The sequence below is a fragment of the Lycium ferocissimum genome, chromosome 6 (assembly GCF_029784015.1).
Source record: "Lycium ferocissimum isolate CSIRO_LF1 chromosome 6, AGI_CSIRO_Lferr_CH_V1, whole genome shotgun sequence".
Classification (NCBI taxonomy): Eukaryota; Viridiplantae; Streptophyta; class Magnoliopsida; order Solanales; family Solanaceae; genus Lycium; species Lycium ferocissimum.
The window spans coordinates 54560302-54586342 of NC_081347.1; positions in this window are offsets into that span (position 1 = coordinate 54560302).

Sequence of the window (26041 nt, forward strand, 5' to 3'; positions counted from 1 at the left end):
TTCCAACTTCCCAACCCAAGTCCCATAATGCATCCGAGTGTAATGGGAACCTAACCAAATATACACACAAGTTCTAAATAACCATCAAGACCTTTCGAAATTGACGGATTTCTGAAAAGGTGCGTTTACCCAAAAGTTAACTTTGAGTCAACTCATTTTCGCTTTAAGCCCAAATTTCACAAAAAGTCACCTGAATTGAATCTGGACACCTCGAGAAATGTGTCAACGGTTCCCTTGGGTCAAAAGTGAGCTAACCAAGCTCCGAAAAGGGTCAAAAGGGCTGGAAACGCAATAACGGCCAAACATGTTGTTACATCAGATACCAATTAAGCAATCGTTTGTCCTCGAATGACAAGGATGAGAGGACAAAAAATGTTCGAATCGGCAATAACTGAAGATATCGGTCACGCATGTCGGACTTCTCCTTACAGGAAATATTCTCACCGAACAAAACGAAATCCCAATGAATGATACAGAAACCACCAGAACGGTTCTTCTCCAACACAGAAGCATGGAAAACCAGATGAACATTCGACAGATCTGGAGAAAAACTAACTCATAGAACAAGGGTCCAACAACTGGCAGTCTCAAACAGGCCCAAGTACCTCGGCTCGCTTACCAGTCACAACTCTCTAAACTTAGCTTAAGCTCTAATTCTCGTATCTCCATGTTTGGATTTCCCTCACAGCTGATCCTCGAATAAACGAATCGCTTACTCGAATTCTCTAATTTGATAAAATCGCAGCTCTGAATGCAATCAAATGGCCCCAAAACTACTTTCCCAACCAATGCAATGATCTAAAACATGGTCATGACCACAACCCATTTTGAACCGATGAAATACTCTGATTTCGCTAACCTTTCCTTCGCATTTACTCAAGTCGTTTCTTGTACCGCGATTCCTTAGAAACATAAGAACACACATACCAAAATTCTGAACCCATAACTTACTCTGGTCAGAAAGAATCCTTGATTCATTTGCGATCTCTACGTAATTCCATCAAAAACTGATCTTACCGGCAGCCAACTTTGCCACTTCCGAATTTTCTTAAACCTTCAAATCACAATGCAGGGACCATACCACTGATTATTTTGTCGAGCAAACAACTGATCACTATAAAGACCTCTCGCACAACAGTTCCTTCTGAAATCTGTACTAAGCTCATTGCAATCCATTATTCTATCCAAGTAACTGTTCTCAGAAAATATCATCAAATCCACTAGGAAACCCTAACAAGGCTCAGTAAACCAGTCATACCTCGAATCTGAGCCGAAACGCATTGAATCTTTAAATATCTTTCTGGAAATATAACCATAGACCATTAAGCTTAACTCGAACCGTGCTGACCCTAAATGAATGCACAACTCTCGAATATCACCAATAGTCATTTGAACTGACCCGAATTTCCAAACCAATCACGGCCATACCACGCATAACAAATCCCGTCTATCACTTTCAACTCCACAAGTTGAGTCCTATCCAAGTTATAAACTTGGTACCAAAGAGCTATACCTTACGATTTCAATCTTCATATTTCTCAACCTTTACCCGATACGCAATCCCGATACAACCCCGAACCTTTCAACGCAAAACCTGAAGCCTCATATAGTAATTATATAACCATCAAACCTCTCATAGGATTACCTCGGTATGATCATAAATTCTTTGAAAGTATCTAGTCTTACACTGCTGCTCTAAATCTCACGCAATCACCCCCAAGTCTTTAATAACCAAAAGCGCTTACCCAAATTGTCCAGTCAGTACTACTTGCAACATAAAATATCACCACGAATGGGGTCTCGCCTCGAAAAATATAACTCTGTTCCTCACGTGATAGGGATTCCACAATCTTCTCTCTTAAGGCATGCTAACTCATCTACCAAAGAATGTTACGAAACTTATTCGACGGTGTACCACCAAGCCACTTCTTATAAACCTCAACATGTCGGTTCACTGAATTTATGCTTCTCACTAGTCGCGGATCATGAACCTCACGGAACTCTGTCATATCACATAGTCCATCCCTACAGATTTCCTTCTTAAGCTTTCGTAACAAACACATCTCAATTGGAAAATGCAAAAAGACGACACCACAATCCATACTGACCCAAGAAATCCCCAAGATGTACCTTTTTCTTATCGATTCACAATCATCTATACCTTTTCTCGACTCATCGATTCCCAATTTTGTAATTACTTCATGATCATCGATATCATAATCAGTCCTCGAATCCACTCCATCGAATACCGCATAATCTTAAATCTTGCAAACTAGCCGAATTAATCCTGGAGATAGGATCGTATCACACACTCTGCACATTAGCGTTCCCTTAACGCTTACCACTCTGAACTAAACGCTCTCTAAATTCGGCGTATCACACAACAGTATCACTAATATCCTTATGTATCCCGCTGAATCGTCCTTGCCCGAATTGTCTTACTCAATTTTCGAATTGTATACGGAACTTAACTCAGTTAACCCATCATCGTCTATTCTATCATTTCAAATACCTATGTTTAATAATCCCTTACTCAAACCCTTAATGTTATTAGTCCTCGAAGAATCTCCTCTTACTTTAATTATCGAATCTGAATACCTCTAACTACTTGCACGACTATCCCTTTTTATTTAATCACCCAAGTTGAGTAATAACACACTAGTAAAGGGATCTAGCCAACAACACAAGGAATACAAGGTTTCCATCCTCAGTCCACCATTAATTTCTATTAGTCTATGACATAACCGAACATACAACCTATCCATAAACTCTTAAGCCCGCTCTATACTGTACACTGCAAACAACCCCCATATCACTAACTCTTGCTTCAATGATTTTCTTTCTGCCTTTAACCTCGTAGACACCCATCAACCTTATCAGTCATACCCCTTACTGTACGTCATGATATAATGCTCCCGCAGTCCAACACAACTCATGTACTCGTGTTACCTCACCTCGAGTCTTATGAACCTCAATCTCCTGAACCCGATAGCACAATGCCTCATTGTGACCCTTCAATCCTCGTATTTCATTTCAAATGACTTTTTATCACTTTCTACCGATAAACACTCAATCCTCTAAACTAATCATCCCTTTAAGCCAAACAAACCATGATAATATCAATGATTCTCCTCAATTCTAAGTGAAACAACCAGTAACTACTCAATCATTAACTTATCACATACACCCCTATTTGAAGTCATTTCCATTAGCCGATTACTAACTCCTCAGAAGTCTAACACCTAGTCGAATTTACCGATCAAACGATGTGCCCATAGCATTCACTTAATAATCGAGTAGTCCTTTAACATCAACTAATTTATAGCAAGAATAACCTTAGCACCAGTCGCCGCCTTATCCTGACAACCATGCCAGATACAAATTTTTCCCTTCCCAAACTCTCGAAAAGTACTCATGCCCAAGATATTCTATGAAGTCTCACTTTGCTACGCACTTACACAAAAGCTTCCTTCATGTCTTTATTGTCATCTTCGTTTCTTTATTTCCTGCGATCACAATACGTTTCCCACATTCGATGGTCATCACCGAACTTACAATTGTCCTCACATACCAAAGTCTAATACTCTACCATTGCTGAATCAACGAACCGCCATTGGTTCACTAGTGTCACCAACACCATCATAAAGCCCTGACAAATTTGAAGTCAACCTGATCATATCATCGAGCAATCCGCTATTGTTAAGCCATAATCGCACTTTGTCACTTCCGAGCAACTGAACGCTGAAACATGGAGACCCTATAATCGAACTCTCATGCTAAACGAGTCTAATCGCGACTCCACATAACAACCGAGTCTAATCGCGACTTCATATAATCGAAACCTCAGGCCATAACTAGGGACTAAACTCGATCACTTTCCCAAATCAAGATAACACATCTCGTACCATACCATGACTAGTCATAGATTAACCATTCGCGTAACAATTTAAGGACGAGTGTCCACCCTTCGTGGCTGATTAAGATAAGAAAGTTCAGATACCAATTGAAATCGACTGGATACCAATTTGAATAAAGTCGCACGAGAGAATGAAAGAATTCGAAGTTTCCTAAATGTTTTATAGCCTTTCGTAGATAAGTACGGAGCTCATCGTACCGATCCGCAAGACTTTACTAGATACGCTCTTGTATTATAGATGGGGTAACCTAGGGTTCTGATACCAACTTGTCACGACCCATTTCGACTAAGTTGTGCAGGCACTTACCTTTCCCACCTTGATAAGCAACCCCTTAACCATACGATAAGTAAAGACATGAATAAATAATTCAATCAACGGAAAAGAACAATTACGTAAATCTCACAATAATATTTAATGGAAATAGTGCGAAAATAAGGAAAATACCCCTAGGGTCTGTTCTAAGCCATACAAGAGCATCTAAGTGAAATTATACAAGTCTGGAATATAATAATACATCAATTTGTCGATGTCTCAAAGTAAAAAGTAAGACATAATAATAAGAAGAGTCTTCAAGGCAGCGAATGACTCGTGCTCACCCTGGAAACTCGATGCTATGCTGATGGCGACTATCAGCCACGAGAGATGGAAGCAGACCCAACCTAGAACTCTGCATTCATAAAGGAATGCGACAAGTGCGAAGTCGACAAAGCCACGATCTTGGTAGGTATCATCGGCCGACTAAGTATAGCTAATATAATTCAGACAATAAAGCAGGATATGCAGATAAATAAACAAGTATAAGTCAAACACAATCATAATCAAGTACCCGTCACCACCTAGGTTAAAGCAACTAAACCCAAGTATGTCAAGTCTCAATATATATTCAATCCGAAAATCAAACAACACAAGTACAACACCAGATCATCACAATATAAGCCAAGATGTAACGCAATACAATGCAATGATGTATGAATGCCAATGCAATGCAATCTAGTGTACACATGTACTCCGGACGGAAGTATCAACATCTCGGTAGCACAACCTAAGGTGACTCGCAAAGTCTAAGTGCCACTCATCCCGGATCTTTGCCCAACAGACAGAGGAGACCCGGATCTTTGCCCACTGGGGTTCTCACCAGCACCACCCTGGGGGACCTGCGAAGTCCATGCACTCACTCAATCCACGATTTCAGGACTAACATCGGATATCGGACTCTCACTTCAATCTTATTTAAAAATCGAGCCAAGCTCATAACAATGTTTCACCAAGTACCAACGCAGTATCAACAAAGATATCATGAAGAATGAGAATGAGCGCAATGCATGTGTCAACATCAAGAATCAGCTCAATATCACAAGTACCAACATGGGTATGTCAAAACCTTATCAATGTCACAAGTACCACCATGGGTACGCCAACAATATATCAGTGTCACAAGTGCCAACATGGGTACGTCAACAATATCATCAACAACTACACAGGTCATACGAAACTCTATCCTGGTATCAACGTCAAAAGTAAGGTACCACTATATCAAAATCAAGATGTAACAACAATTCTCAATATCTACTAACAACACGTGGCATCAAGCTCACACAATAGATCAATCAAGTCACAACACAACGGGGTGGCTAGCCTCAGTCACGCAACATGGCCCAACCCTAAGGCAATATCCAACCCAACTTTATACCCGAAGGTTTACATGCTTTCTCCGACAATATATCTAAATATATGCTTCATTACACGAAGTCTCACCAAGGGTAAGCCATAACCTATCTGGATGGCCGAACAACAAACACCAATAAATCACTCTTCGCTTTCCCCTTTTGCTGAGCCTCAAGATCAAAGAAGTCTAGGCATATTCGAAATCTAGATTAGAAATCATGAAGAACGATACTGTCAGGCCCCTAACCATGGCCTGGGCGTAACACGGCACTCGGTGCCTGTCTGCATGTGTCGAGCGAACCAACTGGCTGGCTGGATCAACATGTGGTATACTGATAACTAAGTATGATAAACACATGTTAATCGAGTGAGAATAATTTACTAAAATATATATTTGTGTAAAAGAAATACTAAAAGTCTACAATACTGAATAAGTGGTAGCCAAAAACGCTAACTCAATAATCCAACAAAATACTGAAATATTTGACTGACTGTAATCTATGAAGCCTATACTAAATAAAGAAATACTAACAGACTACTGGAACAAAACCCCCGGCATACCTTAATACTGAAATACTGTCTGCAAACTAACTGAATATAAAGATAAAGATAGGCCCTCGGAGAACTGAGGCTCACCACTGACTAGTTGAATATGAGAGCCTCCTAGCGAGCTGCGTCTGCACCCTGTATATCGGTATCTGCATCATGAGATGTAAGCCCCGAGCAATGGGACGTCAGTACACTGGAATTGTACTGGTATGTAAAGCAACTGAATGAAATAATAAGCTAAACTGAAATGGAATTGAAATGCTGATAACTGGACTGAAATAGAGAAGTAAGGATTTGGATACTCCCTCTCCTGAATAACGAATAACCTGCTTACTGTCTGTGACCTTACGTCCAATAATAATAATATGCATGCAAAATCTGTGGCATGATGCCTAAGTATACGTATAAATAATCTATGACCTTAGGTCCATATCTGTGGGCCTGATGCCCTAATACAGGTATTCAATAACAAGCACGGAGACTGATACATAACTGATAACATGATACTGATTTCTGATTACGAAGATAAAACTAGCAACTGTTCATAATAATTCTAAGTATTCATACTCAGACTCATGAGATACAATTCACAAGTCTATAATGATTACGTACTGAGTTCATGATATTCAAATTAATCACCATGAACGAATTCTGAAACTATAAGCCTAGAAGATAACAATTCTACAACTATTCAAGAAACTAGGGCTAAACCGTATTCTGAGTCAATTTACTGATAAGTATGAAGAATGAGGCATAGGGAGAATCATGAACGTTCCCTAACGTAGATAGTTAGCCTCACATTCCTGTAATCGCTCCAATCTAACGAACTAAACTGCTTTTCTGACGTAGAACACCAAAACTCTAGCTTTGAATCACTTGGGAAGGATTTACCTTGGAAATCCTATGTTTTGGTTGAAGAATCATGTTACTAATCATGAATAATTGTTGGAATTACTTAGGAATCGTTAGATCGCTTACCTTGATGTGGGAGGAAAAGGAGAGGAGGAAAACGTCTGCTTAGGGCTTTAGAACGAAGTTGTAATGTCTAATAATTGAAATTTCGAGTTAAGTGTTGAATTTATAGCATGGTTCATTTTGGACCCCCTGGCTTGCCGAGCGTGGTCTATGGCTTGCCCATGCCTCACCTTGAGGCTTGCTCGACGAGCTCCCTTGTCTATTTTACACTTAGATAATTTTCTTAAATTTTTCCCACTTTTGGACCCCTACCACGCTGAGCGCGGTCCAAGGCGAGCCCTTGCCTCGCTTTGGGGCTCGCTCGGCGAGCTCCCCTGTCACTTTTACACTCAGTCAATAACGTTCAGTAAAATGGGCATAACTCTTACCATAGGGCTCCGTTTGGGCTCCATAATATACCGTTGGAAAGATATTTCAAAGGGATACAACTTTTATATTTTAAGTTTTCTCAAATTCTTAATTGATTTTCACTAAATCGGGGTGGAAGGTAGACCTAGCGAAAACATAGCCGATTCTATCGAATCTGAGCACCCCTCTATTAGCCATTTTGAGATGATCATATCTCGTTGATCCAGACTCTGATTGGCCTGATCCTTATATGACTGGAAAGGTATTTCTATGTACTACAAATTTCATTAAGGAACCTTTTCCAAATTCCCAACGAATCAAGGTGTTATGGTTACCCGAATTAGGCCCCTCAGCCATATTCAGAAAACGTTCAAACCTTCAAATTTCCTCTGAAACTCTTACGATACGAGTCTAACCTTTATTTTAAGATACGGGGTGTTACAGATACCTATATTGATCATTCAAACTAGGTCAAAACCAACCCTAGAATTTGAGAAAACGGGGCCCGCAAGGTCGAAACGAAAAATTTGGGTGTAAAACATCAAATTAAGCACTAGGTAATCAAAAGCCAACAACTAATTGCTAAATTAACTCAAAGATTCACCTAATTTCAAATTTTAAGCAAAACCCCCAATTTTGGGTATAAACCCTAACTCTTTGATTCAAGGATTCAACACTAATAATGGAAGATATATGATTAATAACCCTAGATACCTCATAATATAGCATAAACCCAATCAATTTCATCATTTAAAAGCCTAAGTAGATTATTCATCAAATCCACTTTTATCTTCCATTACTAAGGAACTATTAAGGAAAGAGGAATCTATGATGATTAGGAACAAGGAATTAGTAAAGAGGCTAGCAAGACTTACCACCAAGAATTCTCTCCAAGATTCTTCTAAAACAGTCCCCAAGAGCTTAATTTTCGTAATGGGAATAAATGTGTCACGACCCAATTCACGAGTCGTGGTGGCACCTACACTATCCCTTCGAGTAGGCGAACCATATTACTACTAACAAGTTAAATAAGCGGAAAATTTATTTAAGAATAAGTTATCAAGTTTTAAATACTTATCATAACAAGAAATGTCACGACAATCCCAAAAATCTGGTCAAAGGGTACAAAGAGCGCTAACATAGGAATGTATTTAATAGAGTCCGAAAATACCCGAAGGCTACATATTGTCCGTCGAATACAAAAACGAGTAAATAGATAGAGGAGGTCCTTCAGGGGCCACGGATGACAGATAGCTCACCCTGAATAACTAAAAGATGTCACCCTCACGTATCAGCCACGGGGTTTAGAACTGGAGCCTGGATCGTACTCTGCACTCAACAAAAGTGCAAAGAAGAGTAGTATCGACAACACTTGTACCGGTAGGCATCATAGGCCGACAATGATTAGATAACGCATGAAGAAGTCAAAACCAACAAGTAGCACATAGAGCAAACAGGTATGGTCACATATCAATACAAGTAAGGTGTAAAGGAATCATGAAATCAACCAAGACAGATATAATTCACCAAATGATCAGTCAAATATATAAGTGGATGAATGCAATGCAATGCAATGCAATAGTCACCTCTCACACTCCACTCCCGTACACACATGCTATGGCAATGCCTCATAGTCATGACCCATGGGGGACCCGCGAAGTCCATGTACCACTCGCTCCGGATATAACCTCGGATCACGAGCACACTCTCACGATCCCGGCAAAGACCTCGGGCATCGGACACTCCATCGTTCCCGGCAAGAAACCTCGGGCAACAAACACTCATCTCTCTTTTACCCTCTCCGGCAAAGACCTCGGAGTCTCTCTGTCACTCTCAATCTCCGGCAAAGACCTCGGAGTCTCTCGATCACTCACCTCACCAATCATCACAACAATAATATAAAAGACATGTCATGCATGATATCAGTCTCAACAATATCATCAATATATAGTCAACCAATACAAGTCATATTAATGTTACCATTCCTTTACACACGGTGAGTGAGCTAGTATGTGACGGAGATACGAACAAAATGATAATCACAGAAAATAACACATATGGCGACAAGCCCACATAGCAACTAACAATGCCAAACTAACTGGAAATCACCTCTACTTCATGCCCGAAGGCCTATATGCTGTCCCCGTCACTTTCTACAACTACATACGATTCTCTAATCAGAGTCTAACTAAAGTAGACCGTAACCTACCTCAATGCCGAGCGGATGCCACGAACAATCAAACTAATGTCTTCCCTTTGCGTAGAGCCTCTGAACGATCAAAATCTATAAAATATGCGATCTACGTTAGAATACGACTCTAAGGACACCCATACCGCTATATTTATATTCTAAATGTACCCCACATTCATAACATGCAATAATGATTCACATACGGCTACGACATTCTCAAGTTACTTCTAATAGTTTGTAGCTTTAACGTTTGTATGTCACAACTTATAACATTCCATCCAACATACAATATGGTGTATACTCTTAACTTATAATTATTCTTTCCAAACTTAATGAAAACATAAGTCCAAAACAGTCCACTACCACAACAAGTCCAAAACAATTTCTAACCGATAACATAACGATGTTCGGAATTCTTGCAAACGTTTACGAACATACTAAGCCAACCACATGTGATTTTTATACATCATTTCATGTCTTCTTTTCATATAATTTCAGTAAGTTACGACCAGCTATCCACACGATAAGTACAACATCAATTCATACGCAACTACGCTATATCGTCATTTTTTTATAATCCTTATAACAACTCACAAATGACTTTAGTTTCAACTCCAACCATTAAACACCTTCATTTCCATCATAAATTTCATGATAATGACAATCAAAATATCAAGTAAAAACAGTTCACTAACTTCTTCCCAAAACAGTCCACACACGGCTACACCATGCTTCAACATCACTCACATAAAATCATAGATTCAACCATTCTCATACTAACATAACTTCACCTTTAACCTTCTAATTCTTTTCATTCTTTTTACCATGAGATCTATGATAGTAACAACTATATTTATTTAAGAAAATCAGTCCATTAAATTCACCAAAAACAGTCCCTACGACTAACTAACATTCCAACACCAACTTTCATGATTTGATGCATGCGATTCATGTTCATCAAGTTACAATCATACTTCAACATCAACCCATATAACTCCATAACTATTATCATGTTCCAACATCAACACACCTTATTTCATGCATACAACTTACATTCACACATCTACATCACCCTTAATACATGAAAAGAAAGTTAGATCTTACCTTGACCACTTGAATTCTTTACTTGGCTAGAGTTGGTGACTTGAGATGAAAATGGTTCTTGTTGCTCCAAAGACTATCTTCACGTTTTAGGGACCTTCTAAAGGGTTGAAACACCTTGGAAAAATAATTTTTTTGATCAACACACAAGAGCTCCAAAATCAGCCCTTTGGCCGTGAGCTTGCCCCCTCTCTCCCTCTAGGTTTTCTTTCTTTGTTGTGAAGTTGAAAATAAATGTAATGGCTGATTCCTTAGTCATTATTTGGTTAAATTATGATGCCTACAAGTTGGATACAACACATGCTCCACTCATGACATTGAGCACTCAATTAACTCTACACAAAATTTCCATATTTTTCTCACAACTTTCGGCTATAGGCCTCCTTGGCCGACCCCCTTGTTCCTCTTTTCTTCTTTCTTTTCAATTGTTTACAAGACAATCTTATGTGTGTTGAATGATTCATGCACCACCCTTTGTCTATAGTAATCATGCCAAGATGGATGAGCAATATTTAATGTGAAATGATCCCTCCACCATGTTATGTCCTCCTAAAACAATGTATACTTTCATAAAGTAGTGGATGCTCAAATATTCAATTGTATGCTTCAACTTTTTTCTCCTCAACATTTTCAGCCCTATGGCCGAATGTAACATGTAAGTTTCTTCCAAATTTAATTGTCCACAATATGTTGAAAATGTAGTGGATGAATCAACATTTAATTTCACACTTGTATGTCTTCCATTTGCCTTATTTTAGATGACTTGAGTCATCCTTTTTACCTTGGATGTTGAGGCTCTTGTTGGCTTATTATTGTCACCAATTTTTACTTAACACCACACTTAAGTAATTCCTAATCTCCAATAACATTTTTATACTAAGTAAATCCGAGGTTTCTATCTCACGTTGATTCTTTCGCGAATCACTCGACGTATAAAATACGGGGTCTAAAATTCTTGTCAATTAAATAACCGAATCACCGGTTATCGCAAGCTATAGATACCAAAATTAGACCACAAAAAGGGTGTTTTAGAGATATTAGGCATAAAAGTGCTAAACGACCAAACCGGTCGTTACAAAATGATAGACTAAGGGTTTATTTATTACATGCTTAATGAAATAACAGGCCCGATATAGCCACGGCGGCATCGGGGCAGCTACGGCGTCTCCGCCCCAGCGCCACCCCAGACTGCCCCGACAGTCTGGACAAAAGTCACTTGGCCGCCCCAGTGGCCATCTCACAGCAATAGCGGTGCCGCTGGGACAGCACTGGTGCCGCACAGGCGGACACTAGGCACCAGATCCCCAATAATTTTCTAAGTCCCAACCAAAATCTTGAACCACTCCCGAGGCCATCTTCTCACAAACCACATACACCGACCCACATAAAAACACGCTACGAGTGCACTCGTGGCCTAAAAAATTCCAACGGAGGCCTCGTTGCCCGAGTCAATCCCGATACCTCATTTCCAACTTCCCAACCCAAGTCCCAAAATGCATCCGAGTGCATTGGAAATCGAACCAGATATACACACAAGTTCTAAACGACCATCCGGACCTCTTGAAGTCGACGGATTTTCGAAAAGGTGCATTTACCCAAAAGTCAACTTTGAGTCAACTCCTTTTCGCTTTAAGCCAAATTTCAAAAAAAATCGCCCGAATCGAATCTAGGCACCTCGAGAAATGTGTCAACAGTCCCCTCGGGTGAAAAGTGAGCTAACCAAGCTTGGGAAAGGGTCAAAAGGGCCGAAAACGCAATAACGACCAAATGGATCGTTACAGAAGAAATGCCTGTTGGGCCTCAGCCCAACATGTTGGTTTTATACTCGGCCCAAGTGGCCATGCAGTGAAGAAGAAAAGAAACAAAGACCCCGGTTAGTTTATATTTTACTGATCTTATCACATACATAGCTATACACACACATATATATATATATCATCGCATCTATTCACAAGTCATGTAGTATGCGTATGCACTTCCATGCCCTTAGACTTTATTAGGGAAGACTTGGGTAGTAAGAAGGGAAAGTCATCACCATTCGTATTCCTGATGCTGCACAAGTTCTAATAAGTTTCGTGAACCTCCGGCACGGCTGGACATCAGGGGAAGGTTCAGACCAGGCTCCCAAACTACTTTGCTCTCCCAACCAATACAGCCATGGAAGACACAGACTTACATATCTATATACAGGCTTGGAATAGATAGACCAAGTCTAATGCACGTAGTTATAGGATAGCCACAAATTAATAGGAACAGGTAAAAAGTAAAAGGAGAAAAGATGAATGGACAATAGGCAGATGTAATATTCCAGTAAACTAACACCAAGCCAACTGAATATGACTTAAACAAGGATGAAATAGCATACATGGATACAATGTAATCAAAGCTAGATTAAACCAAACAATCATAACATAAGCAGGTACATATTGTAGCATATATCAAAGTATTGAACCAAGTAGGCATTGTGTAAGCAAAATAAGCAAAGGAACATAGACATAGAGAGATCAAGAGTAATCTACAGGATATAGATAGGGGATAGCCAAGATACAGATTAGGCACATAGACATGGGGTGAGCAAGAAGTAAAGTTGTAGCATCCAGTGGTGAAGCAAACAAGATGCAGAATCTACACATGTATTATTAGAGGCAGTTACAATCACATAGTCATGGGAAACAAATTGCAAGGACAAGTATATCACCATGAGGTGACCAGAGGCAAATTGAATCAGTAATGCTACATGATAAAGATGAATGAGCACAGGTAAGTCTAGTGTATCCAAGAGCAAAGATTGCAATAGACAGGCATAGCTATAGGAAGAAACAGGTGAGAACATGAGCATGACATAGCTAAAGACCAATCCTAAATAAACAAGCATGTACAGAGGATATATTGAGGTACAGATATAGTACAACCAAAGTAAGACTAAGAACAAGTAAGTATGAGGTTATTTCAAGCAGATTATTAGGCACAGGTGCAATATAGTCAATGGATAAATGGGAATAAATAAATAAGGCCTACATAGAACATAATTCCAGAATAGCACAAACAGAAGGTCAAGGAACAAGCAGTAAATCACATATTTGTAGAAATGGCACTAAGTAGTTCACATAATAATGGCAATGAAAGAAAAAACACACAGTCATGACATGATTGGGAGCGGCGAAGAGATCATGGATGTAATATAGCTAACACAAAGAATGAAAAGAGCACATGGATATTGCATAGCTAGAAGGAAAATGTAGGTTTAGTGTAGTATGACTAGAAACATCAATGGAAAGACATACAGACATGGCATGAGGTGGAAACGAACTGCAAGTCATGGATGCATACAACAGTAGCACAAGATAGTTCACATAAGGCCAGTAATAAAGGAAATAAATGTAGGATTCAGGTATCCCCAAACAAGCATATGCATATTCTAAATTTAGGTATTCATGAATTCTCTGGAGGATTACATACAAGATCAAGCATAATGCATCAAACAAGTTGAGGTTTAAACCAACATAACATGAGCGAATATGCAAATCAGACTTACTTAACTCCAAGTTAATCATTCCAAGAAATAGTGATGTTAGATGAAGCAATCGATAATCAAACAAGATCAAGTTTATAAACAAGCATGGACATTGCAAACAGGTTTCCCTTGATCCAATTGGCTATAGGCAAAACTAAACAGGAACATGAATTCAAATTTGATGCGTTAACTTAAACCCCTTTATAGACCTTAAACATGGAATAATCACATATGTGGATAGAAACCAGTGTCATTCAACAAATGAAAGGAGAAAACAGGCAGACAAGTGATCAGACTGACAAAATCTAGTCTTAGCTTCCAATACTAATCTCTCAAAACATTAACACTAGACAAGTTACCAGGGTTCTCAGAAGCAAAGCACTATCCCTAAATAAGTCCTGGGAGATACCATATAAGTGCACAGGGTAAAGGAAAGCAAGGTGTGTTCATGTTTTTAAGCAAAATTACACATCAAACATTCAGATTTCCACTTTTAAGCCTAATGACTAGCCCCTTTTAAAGTAACCTGGGCAATACTCAGCTTTGTCATTTAGGCAAAACAGTTCATACCAATAAACAATTCACCTAGCAAAGTCACATAGTTCTAAACAACCTTATTTCTTCCTTCCCCTCTCTTATTTTATCTTGACCATTGAAAAGATCAACCAGACAAAATAAATGACTCATCATTAACCCTCATATGTCATTATAATCTCCTCTTAATCAGTTCATACCCCTCTCAGGTTCATTTTATTACAGCATTTGACCTTGGTTAATGACTAATACAGAGCCCCTAGTAACCTGTTCACTCTAATAGACATGAATCCACCCATCACTCACTAATCTAGATTCAAGTTATCAACCAAAGAACCATATGCTGGTGTTTTAAAGTGTTTAAGAGTCTCTACAGGATTCAAAGTTTAATCAAGATCTTAAATTCATCTTAGTATCTAACATGTTATCATACTAGTCTATTATTTAATTGTTACAAGCATTTCATACCATTATGCCAACAAACACCTCACTGATAACTAGTTACACATCATACTAAGCGACAATTGGAGATTTCTATGCTATTACTTCAATAAAACACTAGGTTAATGACTGGCCAAGCACTATGTTTGACATAAACTAAATATTTTCACATTGCTACTCCAATAAATACCACACCAATGATCAACTAAACATTTATACCAAACATATATTGAACACAGAAATAGAACACTGATAAATGGAAAGAAAAAGATAAAGGTTTACCTTTTCAATGCTCAACCGAGTCAAGAATGAATTTGAAAGCCTTATTGCTTCATTTCCTCCACTCAACCACACACAAAACAGCTAAGAGATCAAATTTTTGAACTTGAAAACTCAAACTTTGAAGTCAAGAATAAATTTTTTACTAAACGCGGCTTTAAATTCGAATAAGACTCAAATTTTAAGCTCTGTGCTTTCGCTTGAGAGTTCAAGACTTGTCTCAATTGTGAGGGTTGGGGTTCTATAAAATAGAGCCCCAAAACTATTGAAAATTTTCAAGCAACGGATGTGGGACAACAAGTTTTTTCAGAAATTAACCTTGCACAAACAAATCTATGGCTAAAATCGATTCAAACAACAATGGATGGTTAGATTTGAGCCTCGTTTGGCTCAATCCAACCCATTTGCTCTCAACTAATGAAGTTCGAGTCGAAGACAGACGCAATACAATAAATCAAACAAAAAAGGATCAACTTTTGATCGAGTATCTAAAAGAAAAGCAAAAAGGAAGATGATTACTGTATTTGGCATAGATTTGAGTAAAACAAAGCTAGAAATTGATACTTTCACGTGTATAACTATGCAAAAGTTGAGCGTTTTTTGCCTTCTCTGTGACTTTACCATATCTAGATGAGAGACAAGAAAGGGAGCATCGGCTACTGGGGTTTTTTGCGAGAAAGAGGAAGGGGAGAGAGAGAGAGAGAGAGAGAGAGAGAGAGAGAGAGAGAGAGAGAGAGAGAGAGAATAAGGGGTGTTTGGTATGAAGTAAAAACGGAAATGAAGAGTATAGGGGTTTGCCGCCCCTCTTAATATTATGTTGGGCCGGGTCTGGTCCTTTAGTGGACTGGGCCTGGCCTTTAATTTTAAGGAGAAAAGGAGGTGCCCCCTTATACATGTATATTATACGCGTATATTCATGTATATTAGATGTATATATGTGCTTAGGGGTAACATGGGTAGACTAAATAAATAAGAGAAATGTTTAACACCGATAATTGATCACATTATAAAGATTAGGACCTGATTAGCATTTCATATTAATTTTAAACACGACTAATTAGGTAGATAGCCTTAGTTTGCAAATGTGCCTCAATTGTTGCAAATCTAAATGGGGTGTTGCAATTATAGCCTTTTGCTTACTAATTGCAATTATGCACTTAGTGAATCTTAATTTAATTAATTATTTCAATTATGGCCCCTTTTATCCTAATTGACCAATTAAGATTGAATTTTCCCTAATGACCTTAATTGATTTGCCAATGGATTTGGTCATTTCAATTAAGGCCCTTTAAAGGCCGATTTTGCAAAATTGGCCTCAATTGTCTTAAACCATGAATTGGTCAATTCAATTGTGGCCATAATGTACACAATTAAATAATTAAACTAATTTGCAATAACTACCCTTTAATTGACTAATTAACCTAATTTAAGCACTTAAACAATTCATTAATTTCATACAATCATGCAAACACACAGAATTAAAGATTGAAGGGTAAAATGGTCAATTCTTTCAATTACTCAAGTTCCTTGGACTTAAGAGAACAAATTATCATTTAACATGATTTTTGACGATTTTAACAATTAAGTAAACAATTGTTTGAAATTGTTTTGCTCCCGATTAATTTCAACAATATTTCATAAATGTCATAAAATGCACCAAATAATTTCTAAATAATGCATGATGTCATAAAAATATCTTTATCAAATTTAGAGGGGTACAATATTGACTTGAATAATTTTATAGAATTATTTAATCCCTTTAAAGGCATGGTTCACTTTATTTATCATCCAAGGACCCGGAATAATTGAAATAAATTACGGGAGGTTAAAAATTAGGTGTCAACAGTGGCTGGCCCCCAAATCATTCAACAAGGACCAACATAAGGCAATATCTAACCCAAGTTCATACCCGAAGGTTTACATGAATTCTCCGACAATATCATCTAAACATACATGAATTCTCCGACAATATCATCTAAACATATGCTTCGCTAATCGAAGTCTCACCATAAGGTAAACCGTAACCTATCTGGAAAGCTGAACAATAATCTCCAATAGTCAAACCTTGGTCTTGCCCTTCCTTTGTGCCTCGTGATAATGAAAGTCTAGTCATATCCCTATTTGAAATTAGAATCAAGAAGAAAATACCCATATAACCATATTCCTAATCAAGTCCCAAACCCTAACTCATGAAATGGGAAAATGAGGGAATTCGAAGTATACCCATAATAATCTTAGAAGAATTTCAAATCAAAAAGTTAGTTCAAAAACCCATTCCCAACCTCAAGGGGCAAAATGGTCACTTCATAAGGAAATTGAATTCAATAAGATCAAATTATTCATCTAGGAAGTCATACGAATCCAATGGTACCCATATTAACATACTTTAAATCCGAACCCAAACAGTCTCCAAAAATAGGAATTCGAGCCATGAAGGGCAAAATAGGAATTTTAGTTAAAAATCAGTTTACACATTACTTATGAAGCTTATATACCAAAAAATAAGTGAATCCATCCACTAATTAATTCATGTTAATTGAAGAAAAACCAAGTTCAAGCTTATAGTTTCAAATCCCCAATTTACCTCTCTTAATTAAAGAATCTTAGCATGAAAAAATCCTACTAAAGGATGGAATAATCATAAAAAGGTGTTTGGAATCTTACCCAAATGATAATCCTTGAAAATTTCTCTTCAAGTCTCCCAAACCAAGCTTCTAAGTGGAATAAGAATGGAGGTCAAATCCCGATTTTTGACTGCTTAGGAAATTCTTTCTTCAAGAACGCGGGCCCCGCTCGCGAACGCGAGGAAGGATCTGACCCGACCCTACCCCTTCGCGAACACGGACTCAAGTTGCGAACGCGACCCTTTGGGAAATTTTAGCCTTCGTGAACGCGGCCTAGTCCCGCAAACGCGAAGAGCAAAACCAGCAGTGAAACACCAGAATTTTCTTGTGTTTCCCAAACTTGGAATCGACACCCGAAATCAGCCCAGAACCTCCCGGACTCAAACCAAATATGTATATATGTAAAAATGCGCTACGAACGCACTTGTGGCCTCGAAATTCCCATCGGAGATCTCATTGACCGAGTCAACCCCCGATACCTCAAAACTAACTTTCCAACCCAAGTGCATTGGGAACTGAACCAAATATACACACAAGTTCTAAACGACCATCCGGACCTCTCGGAATTGACGGATTTTCGATAAAGGTCCGTTTACCTAAAAATCAACTTAAGTCAACCCTTTTTCGCTTTAAGCCCAAATTTCCACAAAATTGCCCAAATCATATCCAAAGACCTCAGCAAGCGTGTCAGTGGTCCCCTCGGGTCAAATGTGAGCTAACAAAGCTCGGAAAAGGGTCTAAAGCATCGAAAAGCAATAACGACCAAACGGGTCGTTACATTTTCAAATCGTGTATTCCATCTAGAAGCTCTTGTACAAGTTAAGACTAGGTTTTGAAAATTTTAATGATAGATTTATTCTTCCCGCATTTGCTTATGTTACTTCAACTATTGATTTGTGTTACGTATTTAGTTTCCGCACATGTTCCAATAAAATAAATAAATGATTTGGGGATGGTTCTCCTACCAGATGGGATAGTGTAGGTGTCATCATTAACAGTTGTTTGGGTCGTGACATTATGTCATCAATGAGATTTAATTTATTATAATCTTTTAGTTATTTTTTGTTATAAATTATATTAATCAATGTTATTAAATAGAATTACCTACATTACACTTTAAGGGACCTGCTTGTGTGTATGAGATACATAACTATAGTACATCATCAAGGTAATTTAATTATTATAATCGGTTAGTTATCATTTATCATAGATTATATTATTAATACTATATATTAAGCAATTACTAGCAATTACTTTACAGTGACTTGCTTGTGCGTGAGACACATCAAATATAATACATCATCGATAATTTAATTTATTATATCGATTAGTTATCATTTAATATAGATTAAATTGCCTGCAGTAACTTTCATTTGTCCTGCTTGTGCACGAGATAAGTCAAATATAGTACGTCATCGGTGTAATTTAATTTGTTATATCCGTTTAGTTATCATTTATTTTAGATTATATTAATCAATACAATAAAATTATTTGCAATTGCATTTTAAGTGAACTACCTATGTACGAGATACGTCAAATATAGTTAATTGTTCGCCTATGTAATTTCTCATGATCTATTAATTATATTAATATATAACCTGTTTGTGCACAGGATACATCAAATCTAGTTGTAGTACGAAAGTGACGCGGAAATTTTAAAATAGTTCAATCAAAGGCTGAGAAGACATTAAATTAATTCCTCATAATATTTATTTTGGTGTACAAACTTACCAAAAGAAACAATCCTAACCAACCTTATAAATTATGTAATCCTATACACATAATAATGGAAATTCCAATTTTGTTAAGAAGATATTCTATAGTAGCAGATAACTTTCCATATTTAATACCAAAAGATCCCTATAAATCCTAAACGATTTTGCTCAACTTTGTAAAAAATCATCAAAGACATATTGCCATTATTATTACTAGTATTAGTATTAGGATGAAGAAGATTTTCTTGTACAATTTCATCCCGTCAAAAGTAGAAGAAGAAGCATGTAGAGACAATAACACCCCATGGCTAGTGAGTCGTCATTTAGTAGAAACAAGGGACACCTGCCCCCCGGTTATAGATCTGGAGAACCCGTGGCAGATCAAGAAAGTTGTCACATATAATGAGGCAGTCATTGGAAAGTTGGTGCTTCCATTTGCCGAGACTTTTGAGAACATTTTTCGATACTGGACGTTGGACATGGCTGAATATGTAACGTCAGGGCACAAGAAGAATGTTGATATACGGGACATTATTCAAGAGAACGACCCTAAGATGTATCATAATGAAGGGACTTCTTGAGATGATGCCTAATGAGGACTATGCTCTTGTGTGTGTAGACTTGTTTAAGGATCGTGGATTGGGTGTTGGTGATGAGATTGGATTGTATTGGGATCCTAGCTGGTCTTAGCATTTGCAATTCAAGCTAATTTGCAAGGGTCGTGCGGTTTTATGAAATCTTGTGATGATTTTACATTATTTTTTGAATTGAAAGGAGATTACAGATTGTTGTACTTTTACTTTATAAAAGGAAATTTATGTTTTTAGTCCTTTAAATATTGATAAATTTTAATATTCATTTTTGTGATATATGACTAAATAAATTGCGCCCCATAGATCTTAAATCACTTCTGATACACCTCCTACACTTATTATCTTGTCCAAGTTATATGGTACTAGTTCGTAGCCTCCATTAACACGCAAAACGTTATTTCTTATCGTCATTTGCGCACTTTAAAGTTTTAAAAGCTTACAAAATTGATCATATCCGTATTAGTACTTTCATTCATCATTGTCCCACTAAAATATTTTCATATGTGGAAAAACAATGATGATAATGGGTAGTCTAGAGATTGTAATAACATAAAGCAAAATCAGTAAAATCAAACTTGTGACGTGAAGTTATAAATCATTATGAGGATTAAATACACTATTATCTTACCTATTATGAGGTCTAAATTGTAAACATTCTATCCTATCTAGGTTACTTCACTTGAAAAAGCAAAAAAAATCCATAAAATAGAAGGGACCAAGAGAAACACTTTTTATTTCACTTAAATGGGCAGATCCAGGTCATTCAAAAATGATACATACTCTTCAAGGCTCAAATCAGTACAAGTTTATACAAATATTCACTCCTTCTCATCATATATGACTGTAATTGATTAGGTTTAAAATTTTAGAAATTTGAGAAAAACTTTTCACATGTAAATCAATTATATGCAACATACACAATTATCTTTTAAAATGAGTACTGATGAGAGTTTCATATATCTTTTCATTTTCTCTCTCCTTGTAAAGCTTTCAGTCTGTTTGAGATTCTCTTTCCGTGTCTTTCTTGCCTTAGAATAGTGAGGCTATAATACAGAGGTCTTCTGTTCAGTGGCGGAGCCACTCATGGCCAAGGGTGGTCACCTGCAGACCCTTGGCTGGAAAATGATACTAATATATGGATTAGATTTTATAGTTAATTGGATATAAATTAACTTTTGAACACCCTTAAAATAAGGGAAAAAGGCCAAAAATACATCTCTACTTTGGGAAAAGGGTTAAAAATATCCTTCATTACAAATTTCGGTTAAAAATACCCTTTCCGTCATTAAAGTTTTCAAATATACCCGCGTCTTAACGGAAATCTCTAAAATAACCCAATTTTATTTTTAAACTCGACTCTAATAAATAAAAAACCCATATGGATTACCCGCTCCTGTGCCTAGTGGCTCCAAAGATAGGACTCGGGAACAAGTTGGTCGCATATGAGTTTTTTATATAGTTGGGCCGGGTTTAAATGGAGCAGGTTTAAAAATGAAATCGGGTTATTTTTGGGGATTTGAAGATTTTCGTTAAGATAGGGAATTTTGAAAATTTTAAAGGCGGTAGGGGTATTTTTGACCCAAATTTGTAACGGAGGATACTTTTAGCCCTTTTCCCAAAGTAGAGGGGCATTTTTGTCCCTTTTTCCTTTAAAATAATTGAGATAGATAGCTTAGAGGTAAAGAGTGTTCAATTTTACCCAAAAGTCACGATTTAAAGCTTGTGTCAAACGCTGGTCATCTTCTTTCTTTAAAAGAAATCATACAAATAATGTCTGAAGCTACTTGGTTGATTTGTATTTGCACTTATTTTCTTCCATGTTCCGATTAAACTTTTTTGTATTTGAGTTATGATTTGCATTTGGTTTATTCCTATGTTGGTTTGAAGTTACGTTGGACTCATTTGTGAACCTCCTTTAAACTTTCTTCTTTCCTTCCTATTTCCTAGAAAAGAAGAAGACGTATTGTTAAAAAGAAGACAACGAGATCTAATAGCAAGTTAGCAACCACTTATTTTGTTCTCTTTTCATTTTTAATTGCTTCTATGAACATTTTAATTATCTAACTTTGTTCTCTTTTTTTTTTTTCCAAAGAAAATTAATTAGCCGTTATCTCTCGCTTTGTAACATTCTCGGAATGCCCCTTGTTGTTCTCCACTTGTGGGATTACATACACTGGGTATGTTGTTGTTTGTTGTTATTGTACTCACCATAAGATTTTTTTTAGCAATAAAATTTATCAAGACTAACTTGCGAAATCGAATGGACCATAAATTTTTGGGTGGGTGCAGTGATAATGTTAAAAAAATTTCGTTGCACTCATTCATCGGATAAAAATTATATACTTGTCAACATTTGAACAACCTTACCAAAATTTCTCGCTCTTCCGCTCAAAATGTCTAATAACTTGATTTTAGTTTTAATACAGAGGTCTTCATTATACTTGATAACACTTAGTTTTTCTCTAGAGTCCAGATATGGTGATATGGTGCTGTTATTGACTAGAGATTACAATCCGTTGATTGTTGGTCAATTAGCAGTCAATTTTTCCAGTCATATCGTTTTCCACCCTATTAAAGCTTAGCATTTGAAGATGTGAAGTTTAATAAGTGATCTATTGGTGGTTGCTTTTAATTACATTTGTTCTAGAATTACTGAATTGACTTATAACCAATTTGAATTTAGATCATTATGTATGGCTTTTATTTGTACAAATGCAGAATCTCTAGGTCTGCTTTTGTATTAAGTTCATTACTCAAGTAAAACTTGTGTTGAAAACATAATTAAGTAAATAAATTGTGTGCTCTCTCTAGAGCTTTTAGATGTGACAATGGTCACACACTTCAACAGATTTCCAGGGCCAAGTTTAATAACATTGTTCTTCAATCAGAAAGTATATATCTCGTTTTACATTATTTTACAATAAAAGTTTATTTATTCACTGCACCTTTTGCCTGCATAAAAGTTTGAGAGATCTTCCAAATGTTAGTATTGTGCAATATTTATTGCTTTCTTGTAATCGATTTTAGCTTAAAAGCACAAACATGTTGCTGGGATTTTCCCAGTTGATCTGATTTTATTTGCTTTCTCTTTCACCTTAAGCTCTCTTTTCTTGATTTTTCTCTGCTTGTGTTTTGGCCCCTCCCGCCATGTTTTCAATCCTTCTAATATCATAGTAGAAACTTTGCCTCGTATTCGCTCTTCGCTTGTCTAATTGTTCCTGTAATTGCATTTAGGGTGTAATCAGAGAATGAACAAGATTCAGCAGGTCATATCACTATAAAAAAAAAAAAATGAAATTAGTTGCGAATCCTCGCCGCTAAAATCGCTCGTAGTTAACCATTTTTTTGAATAAAGTATCACAAATTTTGCAATTTAGCAACAAAAGTTATATGTCGCTGATTCATGTTTTATTAGTCATGAGGATATTGGGTGACTATAAAATCATTCCAGGATTAAGAAGAAGAGTGCAATCTATATGCACACGAATGTGACAATGGATAAAGTAGTTACTGCAGAAGTGATAACTAGAATAGGAAGGAAGGAATTTTCTTTCACATACTTGGGTTGTCCTATTTTTCATATGAGGAGGAAAAAGGAGTACTATAGTCAAATGATCAATAGGATAGCAAACAAGTTACAGACATGGAAAGGGAAACATATTTCATATGGTGGCAAGAGAATTTTGGTCAATCATGTGCTGCAAAGCTCATTTTTTTGAGTAGTTGAATAGGAGGTAGAAGCAGACATTGAAATTCATGGGCTAATATAATATGTGCAGAGAAGAAACATGGTGTAAACACCTAATTTTTTACCGTAAGATAAGTTTTTACACCTTGTTTAGCTTTTAAATATTTCTTTTAGGTCTAGATTAGATATTTTGATTTTTATGTCAATTTTAGTTAGTTTTATTTTAAAAATTGAAAACTTTAAAAATAGAGTCACATTTTAGAATAAGTCTTGTTTTCATTTTATTTTTAAGCGAAAAGAAATTTGAAAAAAATATATTTTCTTCTAAATCAGATTTAATAAATAAGCTAGTGATTTTAGTATTTTTCTTAGTTACATTATATTTTAGTGTAGTTATTTATTTATGTTATTCTAAAAAATAGTTAGCTAGTACTTTTATTTTTACATTTCTATTCTAATATTTAAAGATAAACAAAAAAATCTTAAAATAATTATCTCAACTTAAAATAAGCTAACTAATCCTACTACCCTCACCCTCACGTCTCTCACCCAAAACCAATCCCTTAAACTCACGTCTCTCCCTCCTTATCCTCCAATCCCTTTTTTCATGCAACAAACACACACACTCCCACGACACAACACACACACATCCATATAAATATACACCCAACAACACATATACGAGGACACACATCAGAAAAGACAAAGAACGAAAAAAAAAAAAAAAACACAGAGAACGAAAAAAAAAAACACAGAGAAAAAGAAAGAACACAGATACTAAGAAAAAAAAAACAGAGAGTGCATTGAGAGTGAAAATAACTTTTCATCACAGTTTTGGTTTGTATTTGAGGTTGGTTTCGAGTTTCGTTTGCGGTTTCGAGTTTCGTGGACTTGAAAGTTAGCATTGCTAGCTTTGGAAATCAGAGATTGTACGTTGCTTTTGTTATTGATCAAAAAGAATTTGAAGGTTCGTTTTCGGTATTACTTCTATTTTATATATTAGATGAATCAAAGTTCTGTTGAAGAATTATTTGACATGGGATAATATCTTTTGATGTTTAATAGTTTGGGACTTATATATGTTCGAGTTCAAATTTAAATTGCAGTTGAATATGCTGGAGTCTCCGGAATATACTTTCTTTGCTTAAGTATGGAGATACATTTTTAGATAAATAGTACGTTTTTGGTCATATTTTAGTCATGCATAATATATATATATATATATATATATATATATATATATATATATATATATATATATATATATTCAATGGTTTTGTTAGTGCTCTTAAAGATTGTTAAGTATAAAATCATTTCTTTTTGTGTGCATGTTTTAATGGTTCGGAAATTTGTTAGTAACAGGTTAGGTTAGAGCCTTCTTTTAATGTCACTAATAGTTTATTCCATTTTGAGTTTGAAAGTTTATGCTAACATAAATGGTTAGCCTTTGAATGCTCGCCCTTTTGTTTAGTATTGAAGTTTAATTTCTTTCATGACTTACAATGAGAATGGTAGAATTCCAAGCTTGTAGTGTTAATAAATTAACTATACACGTATTATACACGTTATAGTCAAATATATAAGTAGAATAAATGTATAAACGATAATATAATAGTGGATATATATATATGGTATAATAATGTATATAATACATGTTATATAAGTTTTAAAAAAAAAAATTAAATCCTACATGTAAACATACAAAAAAATATACTAGGAAAATATATGGTATATGCTTATAATTTATATTTTATAATGAAAATATGAGATATTGAAGTATTTATGTGAATAAATGGGGTTTAATAGATGAGCGAAAAAATCGAATAATAAAGATAATCATCATTTTTTTTTGCTAGTATGCAGTAGACGAAATTTAGGTGCGGTACGCAAGTTAAGGTCGCGTTTAC